The 13,146-nt window shown below is 37.1% G+C and overlaps 1 protein-coding gene across 13 annotated transcripts in view; it reads right to left on the bottom strand.

Moving 5' to 3' along the window:
- mical2a (microtubule associated monooxygenase, calponin and LIM domain containing 2a) overlaps positions 1 to 13,146 on the bottom strand; it is an 89,924-nt gene that overhangs the window by 76,525 nt on the left and 253 nt on the right. The gene's annotated exons all lie outside the window — the stretch shown is intronic.

Below are 13,146 nucleotides of genomic sequence, written 5' to 3'. Positions count from 1 at the left end.
ATAAAATGAGTGTTTAATGTTTTTAATGCCTAGTGTATTTAACATTAATTAGAAATGTTACTTTATTGTTCAACATGCTGTTTTTTTAAAACATTTGTCAAATGAGTTTAAATGTACTTATTGCATGTATTTCAATTAAACCAATATAAAGGAGCTACCATGTTTACACATTTGATAATTGTGTGGCTTATTTTACAATATTTTTTAAGGATAATACAGTCTGAAAATATTAACCCACTTATGAGATCGAATGAAACCAGCATTGCTGTAAAAATTAACCAACATTTGGGTTGAATAAATAACCCATTTGCTAGGTGAAAATTAACAACCCAAATTGCTGGGTTAATTTTGCCCAACGTGTTTTCTGTTCTGTCCCACATTTAACCCATCATTTTTAAGGGTGCATGTTTTTTGGTTATAAAAATGCAATGTAAGACAATTGTAGTTTTAAAATAATATGTAAATGCCATAGTACATCGATTTGGTAAGCATTCAATACATTCATGGGGTATTGATGAATCTTATGAAACCTATAGAGAACTTGCCTGGGACATATTTTCCCTGAAATAAGTTTTGTCTGCCATCGCAAGTTTTGTGTTCCCTCACAATAAGTTTTGTGTTCCCTCACAATAAGTTTTATGTTCCCTCGCAATCAGTTTTGTGTTCCCTCGCAATAAGTTTTGTGTTCTCTCACAATAGTTTTGAGTTCCCTCACAATAAGTTTTGTGTTCTCTCACAATAAGTTTTGTGTTCCCTCGCAATACGTTTTGTGTTCCCTCGCAATACGTTTTGTGTTCTCTCGCAATAAGTTTTGTGTTCCCTCGCAATAAGTTTTGTGTTCTCTCACAATAGTTTTGAGTTCCCTCACAATAAGTTTTGTGTTCCCTCACAATAAGTTTTGTGTTCCCTCGCAATAAGTTTTGTGTTCTCTCACAATAAGTTTTGTGTTCCCTCGCAATAAGTTTTGTGTTCTCTCGCAATAAGTTTTGTGTTCCCTCGCAATAAGTTTTGTGTTCTCTCACAATAAGTTTTGGGTTCCCTTGCAATAAGTTTTGTGTTCTCTCACAATAGTTTTGTGTTCTCTCACAATAAGTTTTGTGTTCCCTCACAATAAGTTTTGAGTTCCCTCACAATAAGTTTTGTGTTCCCTCACAATAAGTTTTGTGTTCTCTCACAATAAGTTTTGAGTTCCCTCACAATAAGTTTTGTGTTCTCTCACAATAGTTTTGAGTTCCCTCACAATAAGTTTTGTGTTCCCTCACAATAGTTTTGAGTTCCCTCACAATACGTTTTGTGTTCCCTCACAATAGTTTTGAGTTCCCTCACAATAGTTTTGAGTTCCCTCGCAATATGTTTTGTGTTCCCTCACAACAGTTTTGTGTTCCCTCGCAATACGTTTTGTGTTCCCTCGCGATACGTTTTGAGTTCCCTCACAATAAGTTTTGTGTTCCCTCACAATAAGTTTTGTGTTCCCTCGCAATAAGTTTTGTGTTCTCTCACAATAAGTTTTGTGTTCCCTCGCAATAAGTTTTGTGTTCTCTCACAATAAGTTTTGTGTTCCCTCGCAATAAGTTTTGTGTTCTCTCACAATAAGTTTTGTGTTCCCTCGCAATAAGTTTTGAGTTCCCTCACAATAAGTTTTGTGTTCTCTCACAATAGTTTTGAGTTCCCTCACAATAAGTTTTGTGTTCCCTCACAATAGTTTTGAGTTCCCTCACAATACGTTTTGTGTTCCCTCACAATAGTTTTGAGTTCCCTCACAATAGTTTTGAGTTCCCTCGCAATATGTTTTGTGTTCCCTCACAACAGTTTTGTGTTCCCTCGCAATACGTTTTGTGTTCCCTCGCGATACGTTTTGAGTTCCCTCACAATAAGTTTTGTGTTCCCTCACAATAAGTTTTGTGTTCCCTCGCAATAAGTTTTGTGTTCTCTCACAATAAGTTTTGTGTTCCCTCGCAATAAATTTTGTGTTCTCTCACAATAAGTTTTGTGTTCCCTCGCAATAAGTTTTGTGTTCTCTCACAATAAGTTTTGTGTTCCCTCGCAATAAGTTTTGTGTTCCCTCGCAATAAGTTTTGTGTTCCCTCGCAATAAGTTTTGTGTTCTCTCACAATAAGTTTTGTGTTCCCTCACAATAGTTTTGTGTTCCCTCACAATACGTTTTGTGTTCCCTCACAATACGTTTTGTGTTCCCTTGCAATAAGTTTTGTTCCCTCCAAATAAGTTTTGTGTTCCCTCACAATAAGTTTTGTGTTCCCTCCAGATAAGTTTTGTGTTCCCTCCAAATAAGTTTTTTGTTCCCTCACAATAGTTTTGTGTTCCCTCGCAATAAGTTTTGTGTTCCCTCCAAATACGTTTTGTGTTCCCTCACAATAAGTTTTGCGTTCCCTCTCAATAAGTTTTGTGTGCCCTCGCAATAAGTTGTGTGTTCCCTCGCAATACGTTTTGTCTGCCATCGCATAGGTTTGCATTCCCGTGCAATAGTTTTGCGTTCCCTCATAATAAGTTTTGCATTCCCTCGCATCAGTTTTGCATTCCCTCACAAAAATTGGCCGTGGTTTTACTATAGTAACCATTTTTAAACCTTGATATATGTTGTAAAACCATAGTAATAATACAGAAAAATTACAACTATGGTAATAAAAAGAGAGAGAGAGAATCTGAAGTGAATCACATCCAAAAAGCTTCCACGTATATTAGAGAGATTATGAGAATGAGCATTACAGGGAAATATGCTTCACAATGCAAAAAATCTTAATGGTCCTCAAAATAGGCTTCATTTTTTTATACACCAAATTTAATTATTTTTTTTAATGTTGAAATGTGACCAGGACATGTTTTTGTGGCACTCCCCCATATATCATATGTTCCATCTGATGCCATCACTGTATCATGATATTGCCACAGTTGCATATAAGGAATGTCATTGCAAGGTTTACCTCACATTTTCAAGTAATTTTGGAGTATATCATTAATGGCAGCCCCATCAAACACTGAGGTAGCACTCATGACATGAGAAGTGCTAAGTTTTGTGTTCCCTCACAACAGTTTTGAGTTCCCTCGCAATACGTTTTGTGTTCCCTCACAATAGTTTTGAGTTCCCTCGCAATACGTTTTGTGTTCCCTCGCGATACGTTTTGTGTTCCTTCACAATAAGTTTTGTGTTCCTCAATCGTTTGTGTTCCCTAATAAGTTTTGTGTTCTCTCACAATAAGTTTTGTGTTCCTCTCAATAAGTTTTGTGTTCCTCACATACGTTTTGTGTTCCCTCACAATAAGTTTTGTGTTCCCTCACATCGTTTTGTGTTCCTCATACGTTTTGTTCCTCAAATAAGTTTTGTGTTCCTCCAGATAAGTTTTGTGTTCCCTCCAAATAAGTTTTTTGTTCCCTCACAATAGTTTTGTGTTCCTCATAATAAGTTTTGTGTTCCCTCCAAATACGTTTTGTGTTCCCTCAAAATAAGTTTTGCGTTCCCTCGCAATAAGTTTTGTGTGCCCTCGCAATAAGTTGTGTGTTCCCTCGCAATGCGTTTTGTCTGCCATCGCATAGGTTTGCATTCCCGTGCAATAGTTTTGCGTTCCCTCATAATAAGTTTTGCATTCCCTCGCATCAGTTTTACATTCCCTCGCAAAAAATTGGCCGTGGTTTTACTATAGTAACCATTTTTAAACCTTGATATATGTTGTAAAACCATAGTAATAATACAGAAAAATTACAACTATGGTAATAAAAAGAGAGAGAGAGAATCTGAAGTGAATCACATCCAAAAAAACTTCCACGTATATTAGAGAGATTATGAGAATGAGCATTACAGGGAAATATGCTTCACAATGCAAAAAATTTTAATGGTCCTCAAAATAGGCTTCATTTTTTTATACACCAAATTTAATTATTTTTTTTAATGTTGAAATGTGACCAGGACATGTTTTTGTGGCACTCCCCCATACATCATATGTTCCATCTGATGCCATCACTGTACCATGATATTGCCACAGTTGCATATAAGGAATGTCATTGCAAGGTTTACCTCACATTTTCAAGTAATTTTGGAGTATATCATTAATGGCAGCCCCATCAAACACTGAGGTAGCACTCATGACATGAGAAGTGCTATGCACATCAGGGTCCCAGTAATGGGCTCTGAGGATCAACTTGCATTACAGCAAGGCATAAATAGTGCTGCAGAAAGATTGATATCAGAGGGAACAGCCTTAAAATAGACTGGTTTCGAGTTCCAGGAAGAAATATAAACACATGGCCATGTGGATGACCTGTTACCTGTAATGCACAGGCCCTAAGACCCACTGAGGGACAGAATACCTATGACACTAATAATTTAGAAACCTTTAAAGTTAACATGAAATGGAGTTCGCAAATGGAGTTGATTCATGTTGACCAACAAATAAAGAGCCATTGCAGACATATGCATTTCCCTATTCATTACATTTCTTAATAATATCCATGCACATATTCACCCTCCTGGCAGCCCTTTACAAAACTGATGAACAAGGTACCTTTACATGGGAAATGAAAAGTTCAGAGGTATAATTTGAAACACATACAGTCTGACGTCAGTGCTACATTTAATGTTTTTGAACCCATTGCCATGGAGACCATAAATATTGTGTTGAGTGCAATGTATTAAATGAACTTTATTGCGTTAGTTAGTTGATGATGAGCTCATGGAGAAACAGTACGTCTGGCTGCACAGTTAGCACAATCTTGATAAAGCTCCATTTTAAACTCCTCGAGCACCAAGACTGCGTATAAAACAAGCTTTGGTGAAAACCACTAATTACAAACTGAGATGCAGTTACCAGACTTTGCACTTTCAATCAAACCTTAAGATGAGAGGATATCTACAGAAGGTTGTCTTGCCACAGAAGGTCTTCAGTGATGTCTGAAAAGCTAAGAAAAACGAATAACATTTTTTCATGTTCAGTTCAGTTTTATGAAATAAATGAAACCAGTTTAACGTCAAGAACAATGATTTAATTCTGTTGACTTTTAAAAACATTTTTCTTATTTCTAACCTGAGTGGTTACTTCATGGAAGTTCCCAATTCTCTATAATATTATGGTTCCTGGATACGGCTCAGGAAGCTGCTCCAATGTAAATCTATGGGATTTTTTTCACCCAATTAATAATCTACTAAGCAAGAATCACAAGTCTGATTACTAACCCTACAAACCACACAATTTCAGGTATCGTTTATGTACGTAGGACAAATGGTGTGGCACAAGCTATACAACAAAGTTTAATACATATGGTTAAGGGCAGTGCTGGTGTAACTGGCCCTGTGGTCGCCCCGCTCCAAATGGGACTCGAACCGGCATCTCCAGAGTGTGTGTGAGTGTGATAGGACATTTCCAGTGTCCTCACAATTCTAATCACTTAAAAAACATATGAAACACTGTGTATAAACAAAGTGTAAAAATGCAGAAAGTTTTCTGTGAGGGTTAGGTTTAGGGGTTGTGTTAGGTTTAGGGGTAGAATCTATAGTTCTTACAGTATAAAAATCATTATGTCTATGGACAGACTTCATAAGGATAGCCACACCGTGTGTGTGTGTGTGTGTGTGTGTGTGTGTGTGTGTGTGTGTGTGTGTGTGTGTGTGTGTGTGTGTGTGTGTGTGTGTGTGTGTGTGATGCACCAGTGTGATGGTACACTGTAAAATGCCAGTCTTGGTGCGAGGTATTAATTTAGACACAATCAGTCATGTCTAAAGTAAACAGACCTGCCCGTCTTTGCAGTTAATATTAATCAAACAACAATAACAAGAAATCGAGACTATTTATTGCTTTTGGCTGGATAACTTTAGTAGCTTTACAAATATTAGTGTTTTATAATCATGCAGTGAAAAACTGTGATCTATTAAGTTTTATGGTAATTTATCGTGGCAGGGCGGAGGGCGGGGCCGGGTCGTGATCCTACACACCCGGACCTGTATTAGGCTAATCAAGCCTCTGAGGGATAAAGGTCGACTGCAGAGGATCGTGTGGGAGAGAGAGATCGTTAACGGACATGTCAGTCATGTGTGTGTTTATGTTGTCTTTTAAGATTACTATTAAAATATGATATACATCGTCAAGCTGGTTCTCGCCTCCTCCTTTCCATTGATCACTTTACAATTATATATATATATTTTTTTTCAATTTCTGAACGTATACTTGAATATATATTTATACAGCTGTTAGAAAATGTAAGCACTGTTTTCTTAATTTGTCTCTTTGTTTTTATTTTATTACTGTTGTTTCCTTGTCCTGAATAATTACTTCAGAATTTAAAACGATGTTTACCTAATTAACACATTTGTTAGAATTATTTTTAGTATTGTGAATTGAAAGAGATACATTTTATAAAATTCATGCAAAAAAAAATGTACACATACTTTAATTACTTTCCAAAGACTTTCCAGAGGCATTAAAGGAATATTCCGGGTTTAATACAAGTTAAGCTCAATCGACAGCATTTGTGGCATCATTTTACCACAAATCTCATCCCTCCTTTTATTTATGTTTTTATTTTTATCCCTTTTTATCCCAATTTGGAATGCACAATTCCCACTACTTAGTAGGTCCCCGTGGTGGCGCGGTTACTCACCTCAATCCGGGTGGTGAAGGACAAGTCACAGTCAATCCACGTATCTTATAACTGCATTATAGCGACCATGAGGAGGTTACCCCATGTGACTCTATCCTCCCTAGCAACCAGGCCAATTTGGTTGCTGAGGAGACCTGGCTGAAGTCACTCAGCATGCCCTGGATTCGAACTCACCACTCCAGGGGTGGTAGTCAGCGTCAGTACTCGCTGAGCTACCCAGGCCCCCCATTCACTTCCATTTTAAGTGCCTCGCTATAACCCAGAGTTTTTACTTTTTTAAAGAAAAGGAGGGACAAGTCAAAATGATCTAGATTAAATAGAGAGACAGTGCTGCCACTGATTAGCACAGCAGTAAACACTGTCAAGAGTATTTTATTATTGTGTTCATTTCAGATTGGCTGAAAAAAGGACGGTCAAGACTCAAGAGCCTTTAATGGAACCGAATGTCATTAAACACAAAATAACACAAAATAATGTTCACTAACTGCCACATTTTTGTGAACAGACCAAATAAGGGGACGTCTTTGGCCAGCATTTAAACAGATCAGAGTATTAAAACAAAAACAGGGTCTAGCTCCTCCCCCGGAATGAACCAATTCCCATAAGGAGGAATGAGCAATGAGTAATAAATCAAATGTATCTATAAAAATAACAGACACAAAACATCCAGATTTACATTCTACCTTCACCTGATCAGTTTATGTCTAGCTAGCACACATTCGTTCTTCAATTTAACCATTTCTGTACTTGCTGTATATCAACATGGCAATGCTCCTCAGTAGAAATTCCCTATTTAACAGCAAAACATGGACTAACTTTCTACAAATGAGGCTGTTGGACTACAGACTGTGCAGAACACACAACACGCAGACTGCGCTTGGCAGTGCCTGATCGAAACTACATGTTCAAAGCGATTCACACTACAGATTTAGTAGCCAACAGCACTGACCGTTATTGAGGTAAATTCCAGACGGAAAAGCTGGTTGAAATAAAAAGGTAAAGAGTGACGAATGTATAACAAACTTTCAGTGTGTTGAGTGCTATATGGACTGTAAATGAGGAATGCATCCAACACCCACTATTGAGATTACTTTGGCTTGTGTGGAGTTATTTCAATAGGTTTGGATTTTGCAATAAATGACAAGAAATTTGAATTATCCACTTGTGAGACAGGCATAGGGAGAGAGATAGAAAGATGTTTTTCGGTATTAAGACAGGAACTTATTACTCATAGACAGAGGAAGCTGATATTGCTTTACTGCCTAGTGAATCACTAATTTCTCAGGGTAAGTTAAAGTACACTTTTCTCCACCAGGGTTAAACTATGGTAAGAAACAATGGTATGGTACTTGCCTGTATAGTATATAATGCATAAAAATGTTTTATTCATGCAACAGAAAAGGTATTCATTATATTATATTTTCATGCATAATTAATTATTTTACTGTCAAACATAAATCTAACCACAGATTTTATATCCAGTATCATACTGCTTACCTATCTATGGTTGACACTTTAAAGAGAACAGCACATTATGACACATGATAACACGTAATTTGTGATGTTGATCATCTGCAATAATTGCCCCTTGGATTCTGGATTTGCTCATTTTTGTCCCTGAGCAAAATCATCGGTTACTATAAATATAAAACAGAACATTTTATTATGGGGGCATTAACTGCACCCATATTTTGAATTTCAAGGACTCTTGGTGGCATTTTTCCCAAAGCCCCCATTTGTTTCTGACCCTGCGGAGAACTGATTATATAGTGTACCAAAAGGTGTTATGAATGCATTATAATATATCATGTGAGGGATAATGAACTTTATCCAGCTTATTACACTGCTAATTACCAAATAAATGGACATAAAGATTTGATTTCAAATAATTGTATTAGGTGCTAAGAAAGAGACTGCACAGTGAAATGAGATGCGTGAAACTAGCACAGCAACACAGCTTAGCGGTCATTACACACAAATATTGGTCCCACTTTACATTATGTGTCTTTAACTAATATGTACTAACATTAGAATACATACACTGTAAACCCCGGTCAGGTTTTGGGCTTATCTCAAATATCTATGCTCTTTGAACTAATATATCTTAAAAATCCATAGACTTAAGATTTTAAGTGTTAATAACTCAAACAATTGAGTACAAGATTGAGGCTAAGGGGAGTACCAATAATCCTTTGCACTCTAAATATTTAATTATGTTTCCTTGATCAAAGGATCCATGTGGAGGCATTTAAATTACACATTCATAGAGGTTTTATCTCTTTTGACGTATTAGTTGTGTGGGGGGTTCTGCTAATTGTTTCATGTTATGTCACCATTCAAGTAATCTGTGTCCCCTTTGGCCAGGTTGAACCCTGTTAACTCTATCTCAGTTCTCTGTGGAGAATTAAGTTTCATTTTATGATTCACCTAGAATAAGTTAGAATCTTCTTTATTATATGATCTAAATTTGAGTCAATGAAATTAAAATGATTAAGTAGAAACAACAATATTTAAATAGAAATGTAGAGTGGCCCACCGGACAGAGGCAAAAATGACGTGCCAGACAGTGATGAAGTGGATCCCAAAATGGTGTTACATTTGTAATTGTACATTATAAATTACACATGTAAAATTATTTCTATCGGGAAGACACGCAGGCTTGAGTGAAGTTTGAGATGCCATTTATTTGATAGATGTAAAACGGGAGGTAATGTCTCTCTCTTTGGTGTAAGCCCCGTCCGGCAGTCCGAGGGAGTTGTACCCGGAACCGTCATGTCCTGCCGGAGATAGGAGGCAGGGGCGAGGAGCCTACCCCCCCTGCGGGACAGGGCTCAACTGGTGGTGGTGGGGAGGTGGAGGTTGCAGTGTTAGCACACCGAAACAGCAATGTGATAGATTGTGAGCGGACTTATAAAGCATTGGCTTACGTGCGATTGGCTAGGAGTTACCCAGCTAATGATGTGATCATGTACATCTGCTGGTCTTCCCGCTAGAACTACGCTCCACTTCCATTTACAGTGAAAATATAGTAGAAACAAAAAAATCTGTGTGCAAAAATGGCAAATGGCCCAAATTCACAACACTGCTAATATACAAGTTCACTCCTTGAGTCAATTTGATTGAACTCACACGAGCTCTAAAGCTCCCTCTTTTAAAGGGTCTAGCTTCTCCTCCGGAATGAAGCAATTCCCACAAGGACGAATGAAAACCAACAAAATCAAATATACACAATAAAGTACAAAGAATGACAAAACACACAGTACGCACACAGACAATACAAGACTTGTTAACTGAAAGAATACTTAAAGCCAAAAACCTGCTATAACTAACTTCACCCCCCCATTGACAACATTAACAAATGGTACGGTCCGTTGAGCCACTCTACAAGAAAATCTGAGTTTAGTCTATTTGCGTCTAGTTACCTTAACATAAATAGTTAAATTAAATCTATACACCGATCAGCCACAACATTAAAACCACCTGCCTAATATTGTGTAGGTCGGAATAGCATTCTGAGATTATATTCTTCTAAGCACAATTGAACAGAGCAGTTATCTGAGTTACCATAGACCTTGTCTGTTCAAACATGTCTGGCCATTCTCTGTTGACCTCTCTCATCAACAAGCCATTTCTGTCCACAGAACTGTCGCTCACTGGATGATTATTGTTTTTGGCACCATTCAGAGTAACATGTGGGTTTAGGAGTATAGGTTGGGGTAGGGTTAGGTGTAAGGTTAACAGTGTTTCTCCAGAGGTGACTAAATGCAGGTACTTTAAAATGGAAGTACAATGCGTCCGACTTACTAAATCATATTATTTTTGATCTACACAACAAAATTGTGTTTCTCTACTAAACCTGTTTTCAACGCTTTTAATTTATGTAATTCTCTCAAATGTACACTTCACTAGATTATGTTATGTTGGGTGAATGAGAGCCAATCAAGTATGTTCAACTACATGGGAAAGGGGATTTGTAGTTCCCATCATGCCTTGCATGGGACTTGATGAGAGTAAAAAATGTTAATTTACAGTAACTGTTATTTTATGTATTTTTTTAGCAAGATGAGAAAAGGGGGTGACTTAATAGTGTTTAATGTTGTTAATTTGGGATTTAGATTTGATTCTGTTAAGCTGGGTTACCTGTGTCATAGAGAGAGGAGCTTTTGCATAGGTTGAAGATGGTACAAACAACATGCTGTATGTTGCTTTACTCAAGGAGCAATTAATACTTAGCAATTAGCATGCTAATGATTTATGTTGCTAGTTACAATTTAGCTAACTAGTACAACCCTACAACATAAGTCAGTAGTGTGACTAAAAAACAATATGTAAAATGAGGAAACATATCATGTTAGGGACATATACCAACTCAATTTCACAGACCACATCTCAAAGACTGCAAGATCATGTAGATCTACAAGAGTCACACTCTACAATATCAGGAAGATAAGACCCTTCCGCTCTGAACATGCCACACGACTGCTTGTTCAGTCATTTGTCATAACAAGACTGGACTACTGTAACTCTGTCATTGCAGGCCTTCCTGCATGTGCAATTAAACCTCTGCAAATGATCCAGAATGCAGCATCACATCTGGTCTTTATTGAACCATAGAGAGTGCATATATTACACCTCTCTTTGTCTCTCTCCACTGGCTGCCGGTTGATGCACGTATCAAGTTCAAGGCTCTGATGCTGGCATACAGAAGTCACTGGGTCTGCTCCAGCGTACCTTAAATAATTTCTGCAGAGCTACGTTCCCACCAGAAGCCTGCAGTCGGCTAATGAGGAGCGCCTTGTCGTACCAACACAAAGAGGCACCAAAACACTTTCCCGGACTTTCGGTTTCAAAGTACCTCGTTGGTGGAATGACCTTCCCAACTCCATCCGTGAAACTGACTCACTTTCTGTCTACAAAAAACAGCTAAAAACACATCTTTTCCATGAGCGCTTAACCATTCACTCATAAATAAATACATAAATAAATAAAAATTATATATATTCTTGTTGCACTCTAATCTGTCTTGAATACTATTAATCTGATGCTAGTGCAACTTTGTAATGCAGCACTTTTCATACCGCTCTCTCCTTAAGATGAATCGCTTATGATGTATTATTCCTTTTTGTAAGTCGCTTTGGATAACTGTGTCTGCCAAATGAGTAAATGTAAATGTATAAAATCACTTTGAGGTAACTTACAGTAATTGGGACATTTTATTTCACTATGTTGAAATTACGTAAACATATGTTTTCTGACAAATAATTAATGAGCTATACAAAGAGGAAAAAATATGTTGATGCGAGTAAATTCAAATCAATTATTTCAGTTTATGTACATAATAAGTACACTGCATCAAATGCTTAAGTACATAGTACATAAAGACACCTCACAAAATTTTGCAATTGACTAATCAGACTCAAGTATTCCAAAAACATGTGTAGTAAGACTTTATAATGTATTACACATGCAGGCTTAAAGTGAGGTGTTACTGGGGTACCTACAGGGCTTGGAACGTCAATCATTTTGGATGTCATCAACCAAAACAAAACTTCAGGATGAGCATAAAAAATGTCCAAAAGGGGAAATTTCCACTTTTCTCCTACCTACTTCCTGGATAATATTTATATAAGTGTCACTGAGGTCCCAACAAAGAAAAATCAGTCTGAAAATCAAATGTATCTGGCTTACAGGAGGACTAAGTGTCCCAGAAGAGCACAGCACCTAAATCCTCCTATTCTGAACTTCACACAAGTTCAAGTGCAGGTTACTGAACAAACCACTGATTTGTGTGTGTGTATAGAGTAAATTCGTACATACATGTACTTGTACACACACACACACACACACACACACACACACACACACACACACATGTTGTGTTTCCATGTTTTATGGGGACTTTCCATAGACATAATGGTTTTTATACTGTACAAACTTTATATTCTATCCCCTAAACCTAACCCTACCCCTAAACCTAACCCTCACAGAAAACTTTCTGCATTTTTACATTTTCAAAAAACATAATTTAGTATGATTTATAAGCTGTTTTCCTCATGGGGACCGACAAAATGTCCCCACAAGGTCAAAGATTTCGGGTTTTACTATCCTTATGGGGACATTTGGTCCCCACAAAGTGATAAATACACGCTCACACACACATATACACACACACACACACACACACACACACACACACATACACACACATACACACACACACACACATTCATGTTATATTTATATGTAAAACGATTAACTATATTAAACAATTTAATCATGCAATATCATGCACTTTAGACGTAAAGTCTACTGAGATTACAAATGATTAATTAAAAATACGTGTCAAAGCAACATTGATTTCATAAAGGATAAATGGGTTGACAGCTTTTGTTCGCTGCATATGGGTAGTTGACAGATTACATGTCAATGAGTTTGTTTTGTTTTAATCACCTTTTTTTGCCTTCGGTGATGTGAGCGATTATCTTATAAATAATACAAATAGTCCATGTGATCTCTCAATTAATATGAGGTATTTCGAACAAG

This window comes from Xyrauchen texanus, chromosome 2 (assembly GCF_025860055.1).
Source record: "Xyrauchen texanus isolate HMW12.3.18 chromosome 2, RBS_HiC_50CHRs, whole genome shotgun sequence".
Lineage (NCBI taxonomy): Eukaryota > Metazoa > Chordata > Actinopteri > Cypriniformes > Catostomidae > Xyrauchen > Xyrauchen texanus.
The sequence above is the reverse complement of the archived record's forward strand: the minus strand, read 5'-3'. Positions and strand labels throughout refer to the sequence as shown.